Source organism: Podarcis gaigeae, assembly GCF_964106915.1.
Source record: "Podarcis gaigeae genome assembly, chromosome: 12".
Lineage (NCBI taxonomy): Eukaryota > Metazoa > Chordata > Lepidosauria > Squamata > Lacertidae > Podarcis > Podarcis gaigeae.
The window spans coordinates 58,397,321-58,420,071 of NC_139688.1; the positions used below are offsets into that span (position 1 = coordinate 58,397,321).

General features: G+C 41.2%; 1 protein-coding gene across 5 annotated transcripts in view; it reads right to left on the reverse strand.

Annotated features, from left to right (window-relative positions):
• The window catches only part of GLI3 (GLI family zinc finger 3), a 239,278-nt gene that overhangs the window by 214,113 nt on the left and 2,414 nt on the right, over positions 1-22,751 (reverse strand). The window lies entirely within an intron of this gene.

Below are 22,751 nucleotides of genomic sequence, written 5' to 3' on the forward strand. Positions count from 1 at the left end.
TTGCAAAAGTGTACAACTAGCACAAGATCAATAAGCTATCTTAATTTATTTCACTTAAGTTGCAATTCTAAAACTGTGGAAAGACCATTGGATATTGCGCATGTGCCACTCTGTTGATAGAGGTCTGTTGATAGAACGGCACTCCCATGGCCAGAAGCCCCCAGAAGCTCAGGGGAGAGAGGGAGAGAGGGAGAGAGTGTGTCCTACTGGCACTGAAGTCAAAACAGGGGGCTTCAGGGGGCTTCCAGGGGCAGCCAAGAAGACACAGAATTCTAAGTCCCCTCGTTCCCCCAACATGCCCCCCAAACAGTTCCTAAACTACACCAGCCCTGGAGCTGGAACAGTTTGTTGCCTCTCACAGATTGTCACAGAAGGGGAAAACAAGGAACGCCCCACCTACCACCTTGCAGTTGCTCCGCCACAGAATCTCCCCACCATTCAGACCCACAACCAAGTTTTTGGTTGCACTTGGGGACAAACTTCTTAAATTTCTTCCATATATCTGAATAGTGATAGTGCTGCCGTTGTGACACAGTATTAGGCCCCATCCCATCTGATGAAGACCAGTAGCCAAGAAGAAGACACAAGATGACTGGGTGGAGATTCAAACTCAGGTGCCCCAAAGCCATATCCAACACTAACTCCATTTTCTAAGTCTGCCATCCTCAATGTGCTACACAGAAACAAGTACCATATTTTTTGCTCTATAAGACTCATTTTTCTCCTCCTAAAAAGTAAGGGGAAATGTGTGTGCATCTTATGGAGTGAATGCAGGCTGCGCAGCTATCCCAGAAGCCAGAAGAGCAAGAGGGATGGCTGTGCAGCGATCCCTCTTGTTGTTCTGGCTTCTGAGATTCAGATTATTATTTTTTCTTGTTTTCATCCTCTAAAAACTAGGTGCGTCTTATGGGTAACTTAAATCCATTAGAATTTACTTCCAAGCAGCATGGAAGGAACTCAAGGTTTTACAGGAAGCTTGGGTATGTTCACAGACACACACACACACACACACACACACACACACACATTGTGCCCAAAAGCAACTGAGATTTCTGGTAGAAAGCCAACACTTCCCTTCCACCGATGTCATCCTAGCCTGGAATTATACAGCAGGAGCTGAACTGATCATCCATGTGACTGTAAATCCAAATATTTAAACTTCAGCATTTACATCAGTCCAGTGAAACTGCAGTGAATTATATCTTCAAGGTTGATTATGTAAACAGTTCGTTTTGTCTGTTTTAGAAATGTAACTCGGAAAAGGGTTATTAGTGCAGCACACCTGTGAAAAACCAGAGGGGGGTGGGGGAGCATGATTGCTAGTAACCATGGAATCCCTTTCTCTTAACAACCCTAAAATGAAAGCCACCAAAGGTAACAAATAATGTTTTCCCCCCTTTCACCATCTAGTTTTGGGGTCATTTGTTGCTGCTTGCCATTCATCCTTTTTAAATCTGCTCCTCCTTCTTTCTGGAGCTCCAGCATCCACACATTATAAATTCAGAGAATTCTCTGTGCAGCTGTGAAATAACAGCAAACTACCACCTAGAAGTGGCTTACTGGGTGAGGGTACCAGGCAAGTGGGTCACTGTGGCTTCCCAAGAGGGGAAGGGAGGTTCATGTACTCCTGCTTCTGGAATTGCATCATGCCAACCTGCCCTCCACCACATCCTCTCGGTAAGCAACACACGGCAATCTGTTCAAGTAAGCTTTACAAAACATAATCATGGGCTTGGAACCATTACAATATAGGAAAAACCTGAACATTACACCCTAACCATCCCATGCTGCCACCATGACATGTCGCTTGCTTTTAAAAAAACGACAGCAACAAAATTAGCTGCATTTTAAGAGCTCTGTCTAACTCACAAATAGACACAGACACACAAGATGAAGGCTTGAGTTATACCACCTGACCTTCTAGGCCAACGGTGGGGAACATCTAGCCCATGGGCCTAAATAGGGCCATCAGATCTCCCCATTTGTCCCTCGAGGCTATTTCAACCAAACCAGGCCCACTGGACCTCATACAGACCATAAAGGTGTGGCAGTGCTAAAAGGAAGTCTGCTAACTGCAAGTCACTGTGCATCTGGTTCTCAAGCTCCAACTATCAGCTGATGACCAGGGCTTGAGAAGCCTGCTGCATAGTTCTCCACAAGACCCAATAATCATCTGGCGGTTGGCACTTTGCAGGCTTTGACTTTGCTTGCACAGTTCAATTTCGAACTATACAAGCAAAAATGGGTGGCCCCATCCACCTGTCTAAATTGGCCCATGGTGGGAGGGGGAGATAAGGATCCAGCCCACTGCCCCAGTCCAGTTCCCTACCCAATCTAGGACTTGCACTAGTTCCCATCACTTTTCACTCTGAGGGATACAGATGTCTCTAATTATTATATCTTCATCTGTGCCCTCAGCTCCTTGCAAATGAACTTTCGATGGCAGATTGGAATACGTCCTAGTCGGCTAGAGCCCTTCTGCATCTCCTTGCCAACTGGTCTACTCAAGAGTTCACACACCAAGCAGCCACAAAACAGCCTGAAGTACTTACTTTCCAATTTGAAGAGGATGGACTCCAACCTGAATGCAATTGTCATTGGCAGCACAACTCCATCTAAGAAATAGTTAATGTCTGCTTAGGTATCGTGCATCATGGAGGAAGTGAAACACTTAGAATCACAGAATTATTGAATTGTAGAGTTGGAAGGGTCATCTAGTCCAACCCTGAGGATCATCTAGTCCAACTTCCTGCAATGCAGAAATCTGCAGCTGTGCCATACAGGGATTGAACCTGCAGCCTTGGCTAATCAGTAATTCCCCAGGGACAGTGCCAGGATAAACAGCTGGTGCTGTTTATAATAGTTAACATAATAAACTAGTCAGGAAAGCAAGTCACCCCATCTTCTGCCACATAAGGCAAGCGTGGATACACTGGGATCCTTCCCTGGTTATCGGCTTAGATGATATCTCTGTCTGCTACAGCCGCATCCTTGCTGCTGGCTGATTCACCTCTTCTCTCTCACATGCCTCAAGTCACAGCACAGATGCATGCTGGAAAGGGCAAGAAGAATATGCAAACTATTTAATGCAAGAATTAATCAACACAAGTTTCCCCCCCACACACACACTTTTGAATGCTCCTCCACAGACAAAACTCCACACAAGTTTGTTTAAAAACAAAAACACGCTAGCATAATTGGAAGAGAAGTTTTAGATCAGTCTTTTCCAAAGCCTTACATTGACCTCTAGCTCCCGGCCAACCAGGGTGGATAAAAATCAATGATTTTGTAAAAAAAATAAAAATTAAAATCCATTTTATTTATTTAAATCAGTTTTTTTTTATTTAAATTGGATTTTTTAAAATAACATGCTTTTGGAGAAAAAATCTTTCTAAGGATAGTTTTCTATTTATGTTACATTATAGTCCAAAGGCTATTCATCAGGAAATAAGAATTTGTTTTTAATTATGTAGCATGAGGCTTTATATGCAATGTTTAAAATTTTTGGTAAATGAATTCCATTAATCCATTCACAATGTCATGCTCTTCGAGAGGTTTGTGTAAGATTATTTGGGGCAGTTTTTCTAAGAAGAAGATATTATCACAGATGCATGTTTTTGCAGTTCTCCAAAGTGTGAATTTGTCTCTGCAAAGATAACATGCCTTTTCTTCACAGGAAAAATGTTACAAAATAAACATACAGAGTTGAGGAAAAACCTTAATCCCATTGTGCCTTTGCAAATTTATATCAATCCCCTTACCTCTTAAATGCTAAGTTCCAAGAGGTTCAAAGTGGAGTGGAAAAGATTTGCACAAGTAGCTAAGTGTGAAGCAGAAAAAATGAAAGTGCAACCTTGTGAGCAGAATACTCCACAAGTCTTGGGATCTTTGTGTGATAATTGTGCAAGTCAGTTGCATGTCTATGCAACTCAGACTTGAGGCAAGTGCTGAAGGCTCTTCAGGGCTGGCAAACTCTTCCCAATCCCACTGGGTTTCAACCACTGCACTCACACTTAACTGTACAGAATAGGCACCTGAATGTAGACGCAAATCAATTGGGGTGGTGGAGGAAATAGTAAGTGGGATCTGTAAGTCCTTGGCGAGACCTTGAAATGCTTGCCAGTCAACTAATAAGAGTTCACAGGTTCCAGGCCATTCTTCCCAATTGTAAATATTAAGATTACACCAGCAAGAATGAGTCTTTCTGTTAAAAAAAAATGATTTAAATCAAGTCTTACTGACTAGTGATTTAAATCGATATGATTTAAATCAAATCTACCCTGCGAGACACACACGTGAGGGCCAGAGAAAATGCATGCTTCCCTTGGTTTTATTTTGCATCTCTCTAGAGAGGCCAGCTGCACACTGAGAACCATTGTACTTACAAGTTCTGCTTAGTCTGATAATTGACACATGGACCACAAACTTTTTTATTAAGAAAAGCAGTGCTTTGCATTCATCTAGCTAGTTCAGTGCTTGAGGCAATTTACATTTATTAACAATAAATTAGGAATCTACCATGCAAATTAAAACTGGACCAGAACATGGAATTTTCACTATGGGAGGGAGTGAAACCTTAAATCTAGCTTTCTCCCAGCGTGTCCAGAGGGCTGAAGCAGTTAGGTCTTGGGGAAACAGTTATAGAAGCAAATTAGGGCTTTGACTTTAGTGTCAAATATTGGAACAATAAGGCAGGCTTCAAAGAAGAAAAATGCTATTGGTGAGTCAAAGTAGAGAAATGCCTGAGATCTGATGACCTCCAAAACCATTCACGTTTTCTCCCCCCCACACACACCTGCCATCCTTGTCTATGACAGTAAAGAAACACAGTTTAAATGTTGTTATTTTATATGAGATAAAAAGAAATGCAAAGGGAGAACAAATTCTCCATGCACACACAAAGCATCTACATAATGTGAGAATATTGAGGGTTATCTCTGAGGCACCTGAAAGACAAAGGTGGCACCACGAGCTTTGCCAAATGGGTTCACAGGATCACATCAACTGTACTGTACGCATCCGCAGTGGTTAGAAACCACTCTAAAACTGATTTAACTTTCACACCTTTCTCCAAAGAACCATGGAAACAGTAGCATTTTGAGGCTTTATTTATTTTATTTTTGTTTTACAATTCTGTTTATTTCGTAGAACAATTTCTAGGCTTCTTTGGCTGGGATAATGAACTGCTCTAGGTTACCCACACCACCGCTGCCACAAAATGTAGGCACACCCTCTAATTCCTATCTCACCATTTCCACATTCAAAGATGCCACCAACAGCTATGCTGCAGCACATTCACAACACATATTTTCTGACAATGGCCAGTTATAGACAAAAGTTTGCCATCAAATCACCCAGCTCTTTAACTGGGAATGCTCAGCTGCACGTAGCTTGAGGATCAAGAAATCCAAAAGTTTACTTTATAAAACAGCTCACCTAACTTCCCCTTAAAAGGAAACTTCAATTTTCAAAGTTTGTCCAGTCTAATGTCACCTGTTTGATTGCATGAGACAGTTCGAATGAGTTGTGTACACTGCTGTTAAGCAGTGTGAAGTCTACCGTTGGAAACTCTCACCCACTTTCTTTTATGAGGTTTTTTTTTGTTTGTTTTTTAGTGGAACCAAATCACTTTTATTGGGCATTTGAGTTACAACACAAAAAGAACAATAGATGGTTTTATTTTCAACTTGCCTAAGAGAGTAGCCGTCATGAGGCTGGTGCTCACCAGAGGCTTTGGGCTACAACTACATTTGCTAGGCAATAACCATTTCAGAATATAGGTGAGAGTTTGAACATTTCGAAAAACCATCCATATGAACAGAAGTCTGCACATACAAAGCTTGTCTCCCATTGAGTTGGTTTTATATTTGTGTGTTTGTAATCATAAATCATACAGTCGTAGACTGTACAGTCCTGCAAAACATGAATCACATGACTGGTCTCACAACATCTCCCAACTATGAATCACTCGTTTATTTTAGTAAGAAAAATTTTCCATAAAGCACCAGATTTTGTCAATCTCAAAAAAATTCCCCAGTTCCACATATACCTTAAATTTTAAGGCAACAACCTTTTAACTAAGTTGCCATTTCAGAGGTTACATATTCTCACGGATGAAATCAGATGACAGTGCCTTGAAATACACGAATCTGCTTCCCTGAATTTTTAGTCTTGATATTTAGACACATGGGATATTCAGCAATACCGGAGTTTATTCAGTCACTCAACAAAAATAACTCCGTTTCAGGCATCCAGAATCTCTGCCAATGAGCAAAAAAAGGCATCGGCATTATCAATGAACTTTTGGACAGTTTGCTCATTTAAAACCTATTAAATTTTCATCCCATTAAAATTGTTTGGGTAGTTAAAACATAGACTCATAGAGTTGGAAGGTGCTCTGAGGCTCATCTAGTCTAACCCCCTGCAATGCGGGAATCTCAAGATGCCGCCGCCCATCCAATTTGAAACCATAACAGACCCTGCTTAGCTTTGCACATGTGCTAGCAGTTTTGTTGCTGCACCACCAGTACTTTAAAACACATTAAGACTACTTTTAGCTAGGTTTTAGATTTTAACGTCAGCTTATAATATCTCTCACAGTATACTTGGTTTTCACTACCACAGTATCACTTACTAGGAGCCAACATGACCCACCTCAGCTTCATAGGAATAGCTGTGGTTTGAACCACACTGCAGACACATAGGCAAAGGATAAGAGCATTTTGTCCACTGCCTTAGCAATGCTTTAGTGTCACCCCCCTTTTGCTTTGTTTTAATTGCATTTGTATAGAACCACTCAGTTTCTAACCAGGTTTCTTGGTCCTGCTGCATATTTTGCAGCCCCTTAAAATAACTGGCAGGCCCAGGCCATGCTTCCTCCAAGCCCCTCTCCTTCATCCAGAGCTTCAGGGCTGCCTTGTTAACCCAGGTAAATGGCGGGGAGGTCTTCTCTGGCCACTCCAGAGCTCCATGGGGGATGGAGGGAGAGGCGGTGAAGCACAGCTTGGCATCCTTGTGCTCAAATCATACTCCCCAAAAGAATTTCAAATTCCATGTTCAATTTCATTATGAAAAGGTGTGATGAAGCTACTTGATTTGCTAAATACATTCTGATCATCACGTCTAGAATTCAAAATGTTTAAATGAATGCAAAATTTTAAAGGGGCAAAAAGGATCCATGGGGCAGCAGGATAGGGAGCAATGTAGGGGTGTTTTGTTTTGTTTTGTTTTTGTTAAAGCCCCTTAATACACACACCCTCCAGTCACTGGGAGACCTGTTCAAAGTCCTCTCTTTGATGAGCTCTCAAAGGATATTATTACCTGCCATGGAAGCTGTCATCTCCCTCCAAAAAAAAGGGGGGGCTGCAGAAAACTCTTGACATTCCCCAGATACAACCGAGTGTGAACACACCTAAGGAGAAACTCATAAAGTATTCTGCCCTGGAAGTAAAAAATGTTTATCCTAAAGCAAGAATGTCAGAAACTGCTCAATGAAGGAACACGATAGATCTTACCTTATCCATAGCTACTCTTACCCTGAACCCAAGTAAACAGCAAAGGGAACTTATCCTCGCAACACTCCACCATTGAAAAGAGAGGGACTTTAACATTATTTCAGCATCTCAGTGCTCACACCAATGAACAATGCCCTAACCCTAACCCTGATCCAGATTGCTAGAAGGATCTGAAAAACCTGTTGTATTATTGTCCAGAACCTCATCCTGCACCAATTTAAACACAAACAGGGAATCTATTCTTTTCAGTAATGGCATACTGGACAACTATTCTATAATTCTGTGTTGTCAAGACCAACTTCTCCAAATCCAGCATGTGAAATGGCAGACTTTCCTCTGCATGGTGTTTTAGTGCTGATTTGCATGTATTTGCATGAAAGTGCAGTTCCAACAAGAAGCATCTACTCTCCCAAAGCTCAGTGTTCACTTCCAGAGACCCAGGTCAAGGGGCTGAATGTGAAGAAGGGCAAATATTTAGCAACTCACACTAACCAAAAAATGACAAGGCATCCAAAAGCCTTCCTAAAAGACAAAATAGGGTAAAAACAGAGACAATTGCGATACCAGAAAAGCAGGAATGATTGGAACACATACGTATCAGGATAATAGATATCTGAACAATCCTCCTCTTAAATGACAGTAGTAGTAAGTCTATCTGTTTTTCAAGGCTGCTGAAGTAACATTTATTTACATAACAATTAAGGAACCAAAAGCAAAGGTTCCATAACAGATAATCTATCAGATTCTGCAGAATGATGGTGGGGAGGAAGATGACATTGCTTCTCTTCACATTTGAAATTTCGAATCAGCACCTCCCTGGTACTTCTTTCCTTCTTTCAATGCCGCACATGCATCTTTCAGAGTTAACCTTGCTTTTATTATTATTTTTAGATTTTTAAACAAAATTATCAACACAAGCACATATAAAATACAATAAAAATGATTTGTGTAATAAATGAGAATAAAAGCAAAAAAAATAAAACACAGATACAGAGGGAAAGAAAAAAGAGAGAACAGCTGGGGCGGGGGGAATTCTGTATTCAATTGTCACATATGATAAGAAAAAGTTGAGAGTTTATTGAGAACTGAATCCGAACCGTTATTTCAAAGACTGGGGCGCTAGGGTTTTAAGTTACTGTCCCTTGCCTACATATGCATGAGAATGATGGCCGCCAGGAGAAAAACGCACAACCCTGAACTTTCATAGGTAAAACAGAGGGATAAACATTCCTCTGTGAAAGCAAACAGTCATGGTCTTTTCCCATTCAACCATGCCTGATTCTTTTGCGATTTTCCCGCAGGCTTGAGCCCATTCAGCAAATTAATCTGAGCCCTACTTTCAAGCTAATCCCTCTCAGGCCAGCAACCTGCCTGCAGGTGCACCTCTGCTTCTCAAAGCGTCAACATGCAAGCTTGCACCACTTTGTGGTTACTGGAATGATGATACAGGCAAGTTGTCAGACCACGATCTCTGAAAAAAGGAAAATGGGTGACTCATTTGAATGGACACAAAAATAATAAATAATGCAAAAAATGCTACTTGTTACATCTGTGTATTAATATACAGTTAAGGCATTTCATTCTGCACGCATCTATAAGTTGTACTTTCAGGGATCCACAAATTTTGGCTTAAGGTGGCCATCGCTGACTCTGACCCTCTCCTTTGGAGAATGTGTGCGGTAGCTTTAGAGCTTCTCCAAGTGCAGCAATGGGGCAAGCTACTGCCCTCCTCCCTAGCTCCAAGCTACATGAAAGGGGTGGTGTGGCAAGCTACTGGGACCTAGACACCCGACCACATGCCCTCTTGATCCCTGTCCCGTGTGGCTTATTGCATCAGGCAGAGGGGATTTCAGTGACTGGGCCCAGAGAGAGTGTAAGACTTCCTTGCATTGGGGGGGGGGGTGAGATCACTCCTAAAGAAAGCAGTCCTGGACTGCTGGGACAGGAGTAACTACTAACCACTTGCAAATTGGGGGGAAGATGGTAGCCAGATGTGGTGGGGCAGCTGCAAGCATTCTTGGACAACTCCGATTATTTAAATCCATTCCAACTGGGGTTCAGTCCTGCCCATGGAACTGAGTCACCCCTGGTTGACCAGATGGGTGCTCTTTACACCGAGAAGGACCATGGCAGTGCATTCCTGCTCTCTCTATACCTTTCAATACCACTGACCACGGTATCCTCCAGGACAAATGGAATGGGAATTGGCACTCTGCTACAGTGGTTCCGGTCCTCCCTGTGAGACCGAGTCCAGAGAGTGACATTGGGAGAGTGCTTTTCAACCCCCTGGCAGTTGGGCTATGCAGTGCTGTGGAGCACTGTTTCATCCCTAATGCTATTTAACATCTATTTGAAGCCATGGGGAGCAGACACTAGGAGTCTGGGGAGAAAGTGCCACCAGTACACTGATGACACTCAGCTGTTTCTCCATAACATCTAAACCAGGAATGGCCAAGTGTGGCCTGGACCAGTGTCTGGATGAAGAGTTGGGATAGATGAGGGAAAATTAGCTGAGCTTGAATCCTGTCAAGGCAGAGACCCTGTGGATCAGTGGTTCCCATGGCCTTTAAACTGGTCCAATGCCTGCCCTAGACAGCACTGCACTTCCCTTGAAAGAGAAGATGCGATGTCTGGGATGGGACTACTGGTATATAGCTTGGGATGGGTTTACTTGCAGGATCACTTTACCCCATGTGTGCCCACTCAACCACTTCAATCTGCAAAACTGGCACTGTTTGAGGTGCCACATACTACTCAGGCCACAGATGTAAGAAAATGATCTTAGTGTGGCAGCCCCTGGACACATTGGAACTCCCTGTCTGTCGGCTCTTTTTGGCACCCACTGAAAAGGTTTCTGCCTAGGGCAAGCCTATCCAGACACATGGATGCTAATATATTAAAATCTTAGTTACTGTTGATTTTAATGAATGCTGAATGTTTTTAATTGCCATCTGTTTTTAGTTATAATTTTAATATCTTTGTAAACCGCTCAGAGCTTTTACTACTAGCAAGTGGTATATAAATTTTGTTAATTAAAAAAAATTGCACGTGGGTAAATAAAGCATGAATTTTGTGTGTTCAGAAACGCAGAAGAAAGCTGCCAAGGAGCCATGCCTACTCTTCCTCCTTTTGCACTTTTAGAAACAAGTCTTGGCTTTCTGTCTTGGCAAAATGCTGTGACCACACCAGGAATGAGGGATTGCTACCATTGGGAATATGTGCAAGTGTTCCTTTTGTATGCAACCCAAGAAGCACAAAACGTGATTTCATTCACAGAACTTCTTAGTACTGTATACAGAGTCATTTTCAGGCAAAAAGAGAGAGAAAACTCCATGTTATGTAAGTTCAAATGGCTAGCTAATGCACCTGCTATGGTCCACAAACAGGAGGGCAGGTATCTTTTTTCCCAGGACACCTCAGCAGTTCTTGTGAGAAATGAGCCATGTGGACTATACATTCTCCATCAGCTGCTTGGACCAGTAAGAACGGTCTTGGCCTGAAGCGTTCAGAAGTTGGCAAATTTCAGGAGTGCAGAAAAATGCAACCCATCTGGCCAACCTCTAAGCTTAGATGAAATCCATCCCCTTTACTGATCTTCACTGACCCTACAAGGTTTCCAAGTAAGAAGGGCATTAAGAAATTCTTTTGAAGCACACTTTTCTGCATCTGTTGGTTTATTGTCTTTGCCCTTTTAACCGATCGCCTTCTTTCAAATTCCGATCTCCGTTTCCATTTGATGCCTTTGGAATTGTATTTCATTCATTAACAAGTGGTTTGCATCCACTGAGAAGAGCTGTCTGAAGCAACAGTGCTGCAGCATTCATCATCATTACATCAGCAGTAGGGAAAGTTTATGCTGATTGCTATCAGCATCTAGAGTGCCCTGATCAGTGTGCAAGCAAAGACAGGATGTTTAATTTTTTCAGAAATGACTCTGGGTATTTGGGGTGTTCATATGCACCACTTTGATCTATGCTAGTGGAGGCAATCTTCAGGGATCTGTCTCAACAGAGCAAAACCATGTAAAAGTGAAAAGACACAAGGGGTAGCATGTAGAACAATCAGAAAATTACAGCTTCTTTCAAGCATAAAGCGTCCTTTATCAGTTGTATCAAAATTTGCTACTCCATTCCTTGGGAATATTTAAGAATAAAGAAAGCTCCGTCGTTATCAGATCCATTCAGAATGCACACAAGACAATTTAAAACAAGTGCTATTTTATTTATATTCATACAAGCTTGTGCTGGGCATGTTTAAAACCCAAAGCCCTCAAAAACATTTAACAATAATTTGTGCAGATCCACAGTGACATTTTCCTGAGAAGCAGAGGATGGTCCATAAACTATGACACAAATTTAAAGACATTGAAAGTCCTCTGCTATGCGCTGGTCACAACTTATCACTCCAGGACAAAGCTTGCCATGCCTGCAAATAAAAATGTGTCACAGACACCACAAAGATTTTTAACTCCATTTATTAGGTGAAAACAGCAAGCTTTATCAACAAAGATATTCCACTTAAAGAGAGAAACATTTGTATACTTTCCTTAGCAATTTGGGTATTTTCAAAATGTCGCACTATCCCCATAAGGCCAATATGTGTGTGCTGCAATGCATACAACTAAAGTAGGGTGCTGAATGGAGGAGGGAAAAGCAGATCAAGCACAGAAGGAAGCAGGGCACAAAGAGAACAGAGATGGAAGATTGCCTATTTTATCCCAAGAGAAAGCTAAACTGGATATGAAAAGGAAAAAGTGACTGGCACAATGGCCTGGCCTGCATGACATGCTACATCAAAGCATGGCTTGTGGTGCAAAGATGCATGCTTCAGGAGAGATTGCAGCTGCTTTGCTGCTCCCACTCATTCTGCTGAGCCAAGCTATGGCTTGACTTAGCAAGACTTCCAAACCTGAGCTCATGGTTTGACGCTCTCGAGAATAACCACGAGCTGCAACCAAAGTATGCCCTAAGGTTTGCAGCTCATGGTTTTCCTGGGAGAGCTAAACCATGAGCCCAAGTTCAGGCAACTTGCCAAGCCAAACTATGGCTTAGCTCAGCACAGCAGTGGAACAAACGGAAAGGAACAAAACAGCCATGTGCTCACAAATTTGCACAAAGACATTGCTGGGATTAGCATGATGTGCAAACCAAACCAATGAACAGCTCCTTACCCTGGAGAAAGCAGGAGGTGAAGCTGCTGTATGCCAAGTCAAGCTAGTGCTCCACCTAGTCCTATATGCAGTGCCCCTCGCCAAGGTTTCATGCAGATTCCAGTCTTGCAGCCTGAGATCCTTTAACTGGAGATGCTATGGATTAAACCTAGAAGCTTCTAAAGAGAGCCAGGCTTGAGGAAGATCAAGGAGACCAGGGTTCAAATCACAGCCCACCAATTATTCTCATTGGGTGACCCTGGACCAGTCACTACTTCTCAGCCAAATCTACTAGAACGAGTTCTTGTGAAGATAAAAGGGGGCAAGGACCCGCATATGCCACCCTGAGCTCCTCAGGGTAAGAAAGGGCAGCAGATGCAGCGAATGAATGAATGAACAGAGCATGTTCTACCACTGAACTTTAAGACCTCCCCCCAAGCACCCTGAAGAGGAACATTGCATTTCAGCTAAAAACTCCCATCCTTCATAATACAGGGATCCCCACTCTACTGCACAACAATTTTTTTGAGTGAAAACTAGGGATAATGCATTTTTCCTCACAGGAATAACAACTCTATTCTTGACTTCAGACAAGAAATATTTCCCACAAACTTCCATTTCCAATACAGCATTCTTCAAATACATTTCTGCATAGGAAGCACCTCAAAGCACGCCCCGCAGAAGAATCAGGGCCAACGTGCTGTCTTCTAAATACACATTGTATTCTAAAGCACAGGCAGGCAGAAGATAGAGCTGCATCTACTGCTAGATCTCTGGGTGATTTGCAAGTATTTTTTTACTTCAAATTGTTTAACAACAGCAACAACAAAATGACTCTGCTGAAATATAGTGCTGAAATGAAGAAAGAGAAGGGTAACCAGGAATGGATTTGTGAGTGGAAGAATTGTGAGTTCTGTTCAGTTCTGCAACTCAGAATAAATTTGGGTCCCCTAATTCCTTATTTTGATGTGTAAGTCCTTTGCACCAGGCTCTAACTGGTGGACCTCAGATTCTCGTAATAAACAGAATAAGCTGGTAGACTGCCCACTGTTGATTTAAGGCATGAAAATGCAAAGGGACAGTGCTCAGCTGCAACAAGCTGTAGGTCCCTGCTGACCTGACCTCATCTCCATGTAATGTGTGAAGTGGCCCTCAAAGCCTTTTAAAAAGAAAAAAGGTTCAAATCCCTGTTCAGACATGAATTAACTGGGTACCCCTGTTAAATCATCACCTTCCAGGTTCTATCAGTGTTATGGGAATAACAAGGACTTACCTCACAGGGTAACTGGGAGTGATATTAGGATTACAGAGTGCTATGCGCTACTCCTTCCAGCTGCAATTAATTGCTAGATGAAAGCATTTTAGAGTCCTGTATATCTCTCTGAACCAGACAACAAACAGATGAAGATTCACACAAACACACAGAAATTCTCCCTAATTTGTATCCTATCCCATAAATCTGAACTACCACAGATGGGATTGCCCCTGATATTAATAATCTAGATTTTCTTACAATTAAAGTAAATACCCAGTGCTTCTCATTCTATTTCTTTTGGGGAATAGAGTATTTTAACTTGGCTGTTAATTGTTCATTCTAAAAATTGGGTATAATTTGCTGGAATTCTTTTAGTATAATTCATCTCTCCAGAAGATGGAGAAGTGAGACATTCCTCAGTAAGTCATTACAGAAAAGTTTTAGAAGACTTCATTAGATGGAATGACTTCTGGATTCCAGGAAACTTCTATGGACCAAATTCCAGCCTGTGCCATCTCACAAGTTTTTATTAAACAATATCCCACAGATATCAAAATAGTGGTATAAATGATTTTTAAAAAGCAGGAAAAGATGCTGTAAAGGCTACAAAAGCTGAAGCATTTGGGAATTTAACAAGTAAATAAAAAGGTAACCATGGGGAAGACATGAGAGGCTCATAAAACTACAAATGGTATGGCAATAATAAATAAATACAGCAACCATTTTATCCCTCTTTAATGATACCAGAGCATGGGGGGAGGAGTCATGCAATGAAATCTGACAATAAAGAATGCAATAGTTCTTCACACAACTTAGATTTCACTACACGAACATGCAGAGATGGCCAAATTCATTAACATAGACCTACCAATGGCTATTAGTAGGGACTTCCACATGCAGAGGCAGAGTAACTTTTAACAGGTGCTGGGAAACAAAACAAGGAAAAACCATGCTCCTCCTCACACTTTTATTGGTGCTGAAAGGGCCACTTCAAAAAAGAGGGTGCCACCAGCTGATCGGCCCTGTCAGCAACCCCCATTTGCCAGGGAGCAATCGGGAATGCCCTTTTAGCTCCTGGTTTGTCCCCTGCAGCCCCGTTTTCACCTGCTGCACACCTGGAACTATTTGTGACTATTTGTGACAATCAGCCAGAGGCTCCTAGAGAAGAGAGTTGGACAGGCAGTATAAGACAAAGGTTGCCAACGCGGCACCCGTGGGCACCCCTACGCCCCACATACAAGGCCAAAAGCTTCACCCTCTCCCTCTGAAATCAGACTGGAAAGCTTTCTATTGCAGCTTAACTTAATGTGCCTTACAGGTAAAATAGGAACAGCTAAAAGCACAGAGGGAGGAAACAATCAATAAAAAACAATTAAACATTAACAGAATTAAAGCTCTACAAGCATTCCCCTCCCCCCCCACACACACACTTAAGTGTGATCAACTTGCATGCAACTGCATATATGTGTGGCATCAGGAAATAAATAAGTAATTCAATTCCAACCTGGAAGTGGCAGGAAAGAGCTGGAAAGTCCTTGTGACTTGTGAGGAGACATACACACACCCCAGAGTTTTAATTCTAGTTATGGATATCTTCGGATAAGGTATTTTTGGTCTGGAGAGAGGGCGGCAGAGAGGATGTTTAAAGGTGCTTATAGGGCACTCCCCGTTTACGTGATTTCACTTACATGCATGAGGGCCAGGAACATAACCTTCACATAAGGGGGGGGGGTGCCTGTATATAAATATAAAAGCTCTATTAAAAGCATACAGATAATCACAGTAAAACAGCACAGCACCTGCGCTCTCATGAAAAGCAGTCAGGTGCCAAAGCCAGTTGGAACAAGAAAGTCTTCCTGGAAAGACAAGGAGGAGGGAGCCAGTCTGGCTTCTCCAGGGAGGGAGTTCCAGGGTCTGGGAGCAGCCAGCAAAAAGGCTTGGATGCAGTGTGTGTGAGGGTGTGAGTGTGTGGGTGTGAGGTGTCCACAACAGCTTGTCCCATTATAAAAGTACAGTGGTACCTCAGGTCACAAACACCTCGGGTTACAAACTCCGCTAACAAGTAGTACCTCAGGTTAAGAACTTTACCTCAGGATGAGAACATAAACCATTAGCTAAAGTGGTACCTCAGGTTAAGAACAGTTTCAGGTTAAGTACAGACCTCTGGAACGAATTAAATATGTAACCAGAGGCACCACTGTATAAATAATAAACAAACTGGCCAAGCTGACTGAATTAAAATGAGCTAATGCTCCAATTCCATTTTGCAAATAAGCCCCTAAAAGTTTGTCATACATTTTTTTACTAGCCTGTCTACTCATCCATACCTATGTAAGTTTAAGATAGTGAGTGACCTTCCCTGCTTAGTTGTCTGGTGGCAGATAGTACCGTAGGCAAGCTTTCAAGTGGCTGTTTATGAGCCTAGCATAGCTCCTAAGAGATGAGACTCAGCTCAGAGCAGCATCTGCTTCTAGGAAAGTCTCTTCATCTGGTTTTATAGTCTGCTCGGTGCTTCTGCATTTGCTCATAGCTCACATACACGCTACTTCCACAGCACCAGAATAAAAAGAGACAGAGCCAAATACTTAATAGGAACTTTAATTTATTATTTCAAGAGCTGAAACTCAGCACTAAAATAAAAAAGTACTCTATTGCAGATTCTCATTTGAGACTCAGTTCCGTAATTCCTGCTGCAAGTAGAAATTCAACAACTGTTTGAGAACTCAGCATCCTGATATATTGTGTACATGCCACTGAAATCACTAGCAACTTGCCAACATGCAAAATGCAAGCTTGTGAGGTTCCTCTGCAAGTGCAGCTGATCAGGGGAAGGCAATGAGAATCTCACAGAATTACACAGAACTGCAAAACAAAACCAGCCTAGTGGTAGTGGACTCTCCTTCATTGGAGGTTTTTAAGCAGAGGTTGGATGGGGATCCCTCCACTGTGATGGACTGTGTAGGACCATTGGAACCCCTTCCAACTCAACAATTCTTGAATGAGATAGCCTTTAGATTCCTTCTGAATTACTTCTTCCAATTGTGTATCTCCTTCAAGTAAAAGAGAGCAACAAACAATGTCCCATAAATTCATAAATCTTGTATCTAATCAAAGTTGGGGGGGAAGGCAGAGTGGGGAGGGAAGACACTCACTTGTCTGATCTCGTAAATTGTATTTGGCACTGATAGCACAGTGTACCTGACAACTACAGAAAACTGTTTTTGCACCTTCTAAATCATTGCAAGTTTACTGAAGAATCCAGAGAAACTAGTCCAAAGCTCTGCTGTTTTGCTATACTGTAGTATATTCATGAATTCCATTAGGAGAGAGGAAGGGGCGAGAAGAGAGAATTTGCCATAAGCATTTATGTAGGGAGGAAAAGATGCACCCTATATTTCGGTAGGAAAAAAGGTCCCCGTTCACATTCCCCTGTGTAACATAAGCACATGCAGAAACCCTTTGAAGACGCATGCCTTTTATTCTATGGGTCACTCAGAAGCATGAGAATATGCCCCATAAGAGGACAATCAGCATATCTTGCTGTGCTCATAGCAAGTCTGAAGACTTCTTCAACTGATATTGTTATAAGCAATGGGAATGCTTGCGGTGAGGTTTTTTGGTGAAAAGAGGTGACAGTGATAGAGGCCCTTTGGGGCTCTCCCCTGCCCCACAACAATAAAAAAAACACAATACCAGCAGTGTTGGGGGGGTTTTCTCCCTTTTTTGCTTTGTGTCCTGCTTTCACCTGTTCAAACAACAACAACAACACTACAGCTGTAGGTTGGCACAGATACTCCCTTTTCCTATGCTGCTAACTGCTGAATCCCAGTGGCACAAGGACTTTATCATGGCTTGTTTTCCATTCTCAATGATGTATTGTTTTATGGCATCAATCCCAACTGCAATGAAATTTAAATCTATCAGCGTCGTGCAATGGAGCTGAATGAAGAATATAGTCAAAAAAAGCAGTCTCTGGCATTCAGCGGCAATTTTAATACTATATGCATGAGCACTTATCATCGTTTCAATTTGGGTCATTTAAATAACAGGCCCCAGCACCCCACCTTTTACCAATCAAGATGTTAAGCAAAGGCTTCTCGGAAGATCTTGTTAAGAGTCGTGGGGTTCAACTCCAGGAATTCTGTCTTTCACATTCTAAGCAAAGCCAGATGTTTCACCTTTCCAGTAAAAAGAATGACAAGCTTCATGCCCCAAGAAGAACTCCAATTGTAAATATGCACACTTTATAAAGCCCTTCCTTCCAACTTTTAAACTTCATTTCAGGCTTTGCACTTGTGTCTTGTTGTAAAACAGGTATCAGAACATTTTACCTTTTCCGCCCTCTTCCTGCAATGCCAGGGGAGAAGGGACTAGAAAGCAGCTCTGTTTTGCTGCAACAGAAGGGACTTTTGAATCCGCTCCCCAAGAATCACAAAATTCCATCTTCTCCTTCCAAGAATGCACATTTGTGAAAAACCTTACACATTTGAAAAGGTCAAGCCACACCATCCTACATGGCCAAGCTAATTACTGATTAAGTTAGGAAGGGTGCCTAGGAGTGCAGAATAAACCCAAGTGATTTACATCAAAGAAATGGCACGTACTTCCAAGCAAGTGCATGGAAGGGCTGTGGTCTTAAGAAGACTTACAGTATTACTGCACCACGTTCAACTTACTTTTGAGTAAGCATGTAGAAGCATGTAGGCTAAAAACAATTACTGTATTTTAATACTGAGACTAATTCTTAAAACAATGCTCACAATGGAATATAGTATTGAGCAACTATGAAACTCTTAAAAGAACACAGAAAGCCTCGGTTTAGCAATCTACTTGCAGTCTGAAAATAGTGTAATGGTTACGTATTGTTCATACCATAACAACGATGTCCTTAAGAAAAATCCTAACCCTTCCCACATCTACACACACCTCCAAGTCTCTGCAGAAAGCGAGACTCTGAAAGAAAGCAGGGCTTAGAGAGCGAGCTGAGCTGAGCCAGGAGGAGGAGGAGGCAGGGAGGGGACTTACCTCAAACCTAGCCAAGTGGAAATCAGTGCAGTAATTCTGCAAGTCGGCAGAGTGCACTTTGAGAGCTAGAGTAGTGTGAAGAAGTACTGCTGGGCAGCATTGCCTGAAGGCATTGCTAATACACTGATGACTAATGACTGGGCCAGGAAGACAATGAATTTGGGGGTTGAAAACTAAGAGAAACCTTGACAAATGGGCTTTCACAATTTCATTCACTGAATAACCTTTAAGCACAAAATTGGCTCAACTTCCCTTGGGAATAACTTGACACATGTTGTTGAACAATGATATAGGTATTTTCCTTCTTTTAACAAGCCACTCTTACGCTAAATACATAAACATGATTACAACAGGGAATGAAACTTGGGAGTTAACTGTTCATCAGCTATGGGGAAACAAAAGATTTAGGATGAAAGGAACAGACAAAATTGCTTTTTCCCGATGTAGGAATAGGAAAAATATCCTTGGTTTCAAACTATGTGAATTATTACAATTTTGGGGGGGCATTGCCTGCAATGGTAGAGCAGTCTTTTTGGCAAGGGGGAGAAGATGTAGAAATTTCTCAGGACCCATCAAACAACCAGTAAGGAACAAAGATATTGAGATTTTGCCTAACTGTTGAAATTCCAACAGAAGTCTAATTTTTCGACAGACCAATCACCATTAACAAATAAATCAAGTTCCATGTAAAACTTTACAACGTTGTGCCCGCCCCCAACACGCCGGAGGACAGCAGCATCTCCCTTTAGAAAGAATGCTTTTTTGTTGCTGCTCCTTCAATGTAAATAGCCTTCCAATTTAAAAATAACAATTTGGGCTATTTTTACAGACAGAATAAAATATCTGAAGTGTCTCTAAATTAACAAGAGCCACTTACTTAGCCCAGACAGCATTGCCTTTAGCAGCTCCTAAAAACTTCAGAAAAATGAGATCTTAAAACAGGAAGCTTAGTAAGCTCATAAAACTGTTGTTGGAGCCAGGAACACATAGCATATTTAATCTGCAAACTGTGAGAGAGTCTACAATGATTTCAGCAAGATCTGAGGCATGCCCTCAAGGTTTGCTGGGATCTGGGATTAGGGAGTTGATAAGAACCTCAACTGCCCATGGACATGTTTTTCTTCTGCAGTTAAACACAAATGCAGAGAGACGTTTGACTGCTGCTTGGCGTTACTGCTCAAGTTATATAAAAGCTTTGCAGCTCCTTTTGCTGTCAATATATCAAAGTTGGAAAAAAAATCATCAAAGTGTGAAATTTCATTTAAAGTCTTTGCCAGTCTACAGCTCTATTTCACAGACCTATCAAATAAAAGTAAAGATAGGAAAATACACAGAGAAAACTTGAAAAAAAGTTTTACAGCATGCCCCCAATTTTTATTTTTATTTTGTTTATTCCATCTCCCTTTATTTTATTTTTTTAAGCTGGAACAAATCAATTCCAATGTAGACAAGCAGCAGAACAGGGAGAGCAAAGGAAGGTTGAAGGTGTATGTTGTGGAAATACTGATTAAAAGGCTCTTTGAAATAATTATTAGAGCTGAGCCTTTTGTAAAACAAGAACAAAAGGTTTATTGAGTAAATTTAGCATCTCACTTCCTTACTGCAAACTGATCAAATGAAATATGTCTTGACTTCTTAAAAAGAAAAAAATTAAATAAACTGAAGAATATGAGGACCAGTCTTAGGAATGCCTTCTTCAAAGTATTTCTTTAGTTTAGGGGATTTACCACAATTGCATATATAGTAGAAAACTCTGACTTTTGAGATAATCTGCTATAGTCTAAAAGCATTAACATTCCATTACTAAGGTCTTCCTGAGGATTTCATGACTCATTGATTCACTCTTGCTCCGAGTCTGCTTCTTCTTAGTACATTACTGTCTCCTCACGCTGGAGTGCAGGCAACAATGGCCATTAAACCGTTTCCTTTCATAACTCTCTGGCCTCCCCCTTCCCAGTTTAATAAGCATCAGATGCTTTACTCTGAAGGGAAATTGTAGAAAAGTTTTCTAAAATGCCTTTAAACATCAAATAAACACCTTTGCAAAGCGTAAAACAAGACAGTGATGCATGCTAGTAATTACAAATGATTGCAAGTAAGAAAGAGATGACTTTAGTACTCTTAAAAGTCCTATAAAAGGTAATTAATAATTACAGCAAAGAAAGTCACCCTTACTCCATTGAAATCAATGAACACTAGTCCCTGCCTTCTATAGTACAAAGCTGGACCTCTCCCCACATGAATTTTAAACTTTTAAACTTTCAAAGCAAGTGCTCTGGTTGTTGTGTTTGCAGCAGAACCAGAGTTCAACGTTTTGCATATAGAAAATGTTGTCTCTGTCCAAATACATCTCACCCAAATGAAAAATACCATATGAAAATAATGCAAGGTGCCTGGAACGTAACTACAAACCACTTATATTTCAAAAGACTTTGCCTTTTCTACAAACTTCTGTTTGGTGTTGGGTACAAGTTTTGCATTTTTAGTCAAGACAATATATGCAATGTCTTTTTTGGTTCAGTATTTCTTATGCAGATAAAAGCTTTAGCAAACGAAGTTTCACTGACGAACATGAGCAGTGATGCGACGTAAAATTATGAACACATGCACACATACACCCCTGAAATACAGCTCTAGCTTTTATTTTTTCCTTTGAAGAATTACATTACATCATCGTTCCATCTTTCCTGATTTCCAGCACCCTGATCCTAAACATAATTGCTTCAAAGTATATTCTATCTAACTGATTTCATTGGAATTTATTTCCTAGTAAGGGTGCCTTACAAACACAGTGTAAGAAACCAAGTAAACTGCATTCTTCCACACAGACTTGCTTCATCTATAGTCCCACTGATCTCAGTAGGACCTGCTTCTGAGCAAACATGCAGGGAATTGAAGCTGTTTTGTTCTAGCAAAAGCTAACCAACTGCCTCTTACAGCCAATTTGATGTAATTTAATGTTTGTTTTAATAAGGCTGAAAAATAACCATCTACAAGTCATCTACCAGGATGTTGCAAGCAATATCTCGTAAATAAATTCTTGAAATACTTTATACAGTTTACACTGTTGAAGTCATTCATGGTTAGGCTTTTTTAAACAGATAACCTCAACTCAGCTACAATAAGGTGCTCTGAAGTATTTCAAATTTTTATAATTCTTTACATTTTAAACACTGCATCCTTCTTTCAAAATAATCTTTGAGATATGCAATTAATAAACTGTCAGATCCCAATTAATTTTTAATAAAGAGCCTAAAGGAAACAATTATAGGCATCGATCACTAACACACCATCCCAAATTGAGAACGCAACTGCATAAATGCACTGAACAGTTAAATGCTACTTATGAGTAATTTTAGGGTATAATCTAGACAGAGAAGACAACCCCTTCTTTTCTTCCTCATCTACTCCTTTCAAACACAAGCTTGGTTCCTCAGTGTTCATTTGCACCCAAGTATTTGTGTTGCCGTTTTGGAATCATATGGACACAGAAAAAAGCATAGAATGCCCTGATATAATTAAAAGAACCACATATTCAAAAGAGCTGGGAACAGATGAGTTTTTTTCTGTGACCCATACAAATAAAACCAAAATTGCAGGTTCAAACATCAAAATGGAAAAGGCCTGATTTTTTTTAAAAAAAAGTTTAATGCCTTCCAAAAAGAAGTTAACAACGTCTGCTGCCCAGCTAGCTAATGCTGACTTCTCTTAGGCCCCTGCATGCTAACTTGCCACCTATAACTTGGCCTTAAAAAGGTTCTGCTAGGCTGGGATGGAAATGGCCCATCATTTCAAACTGAACTGGCAG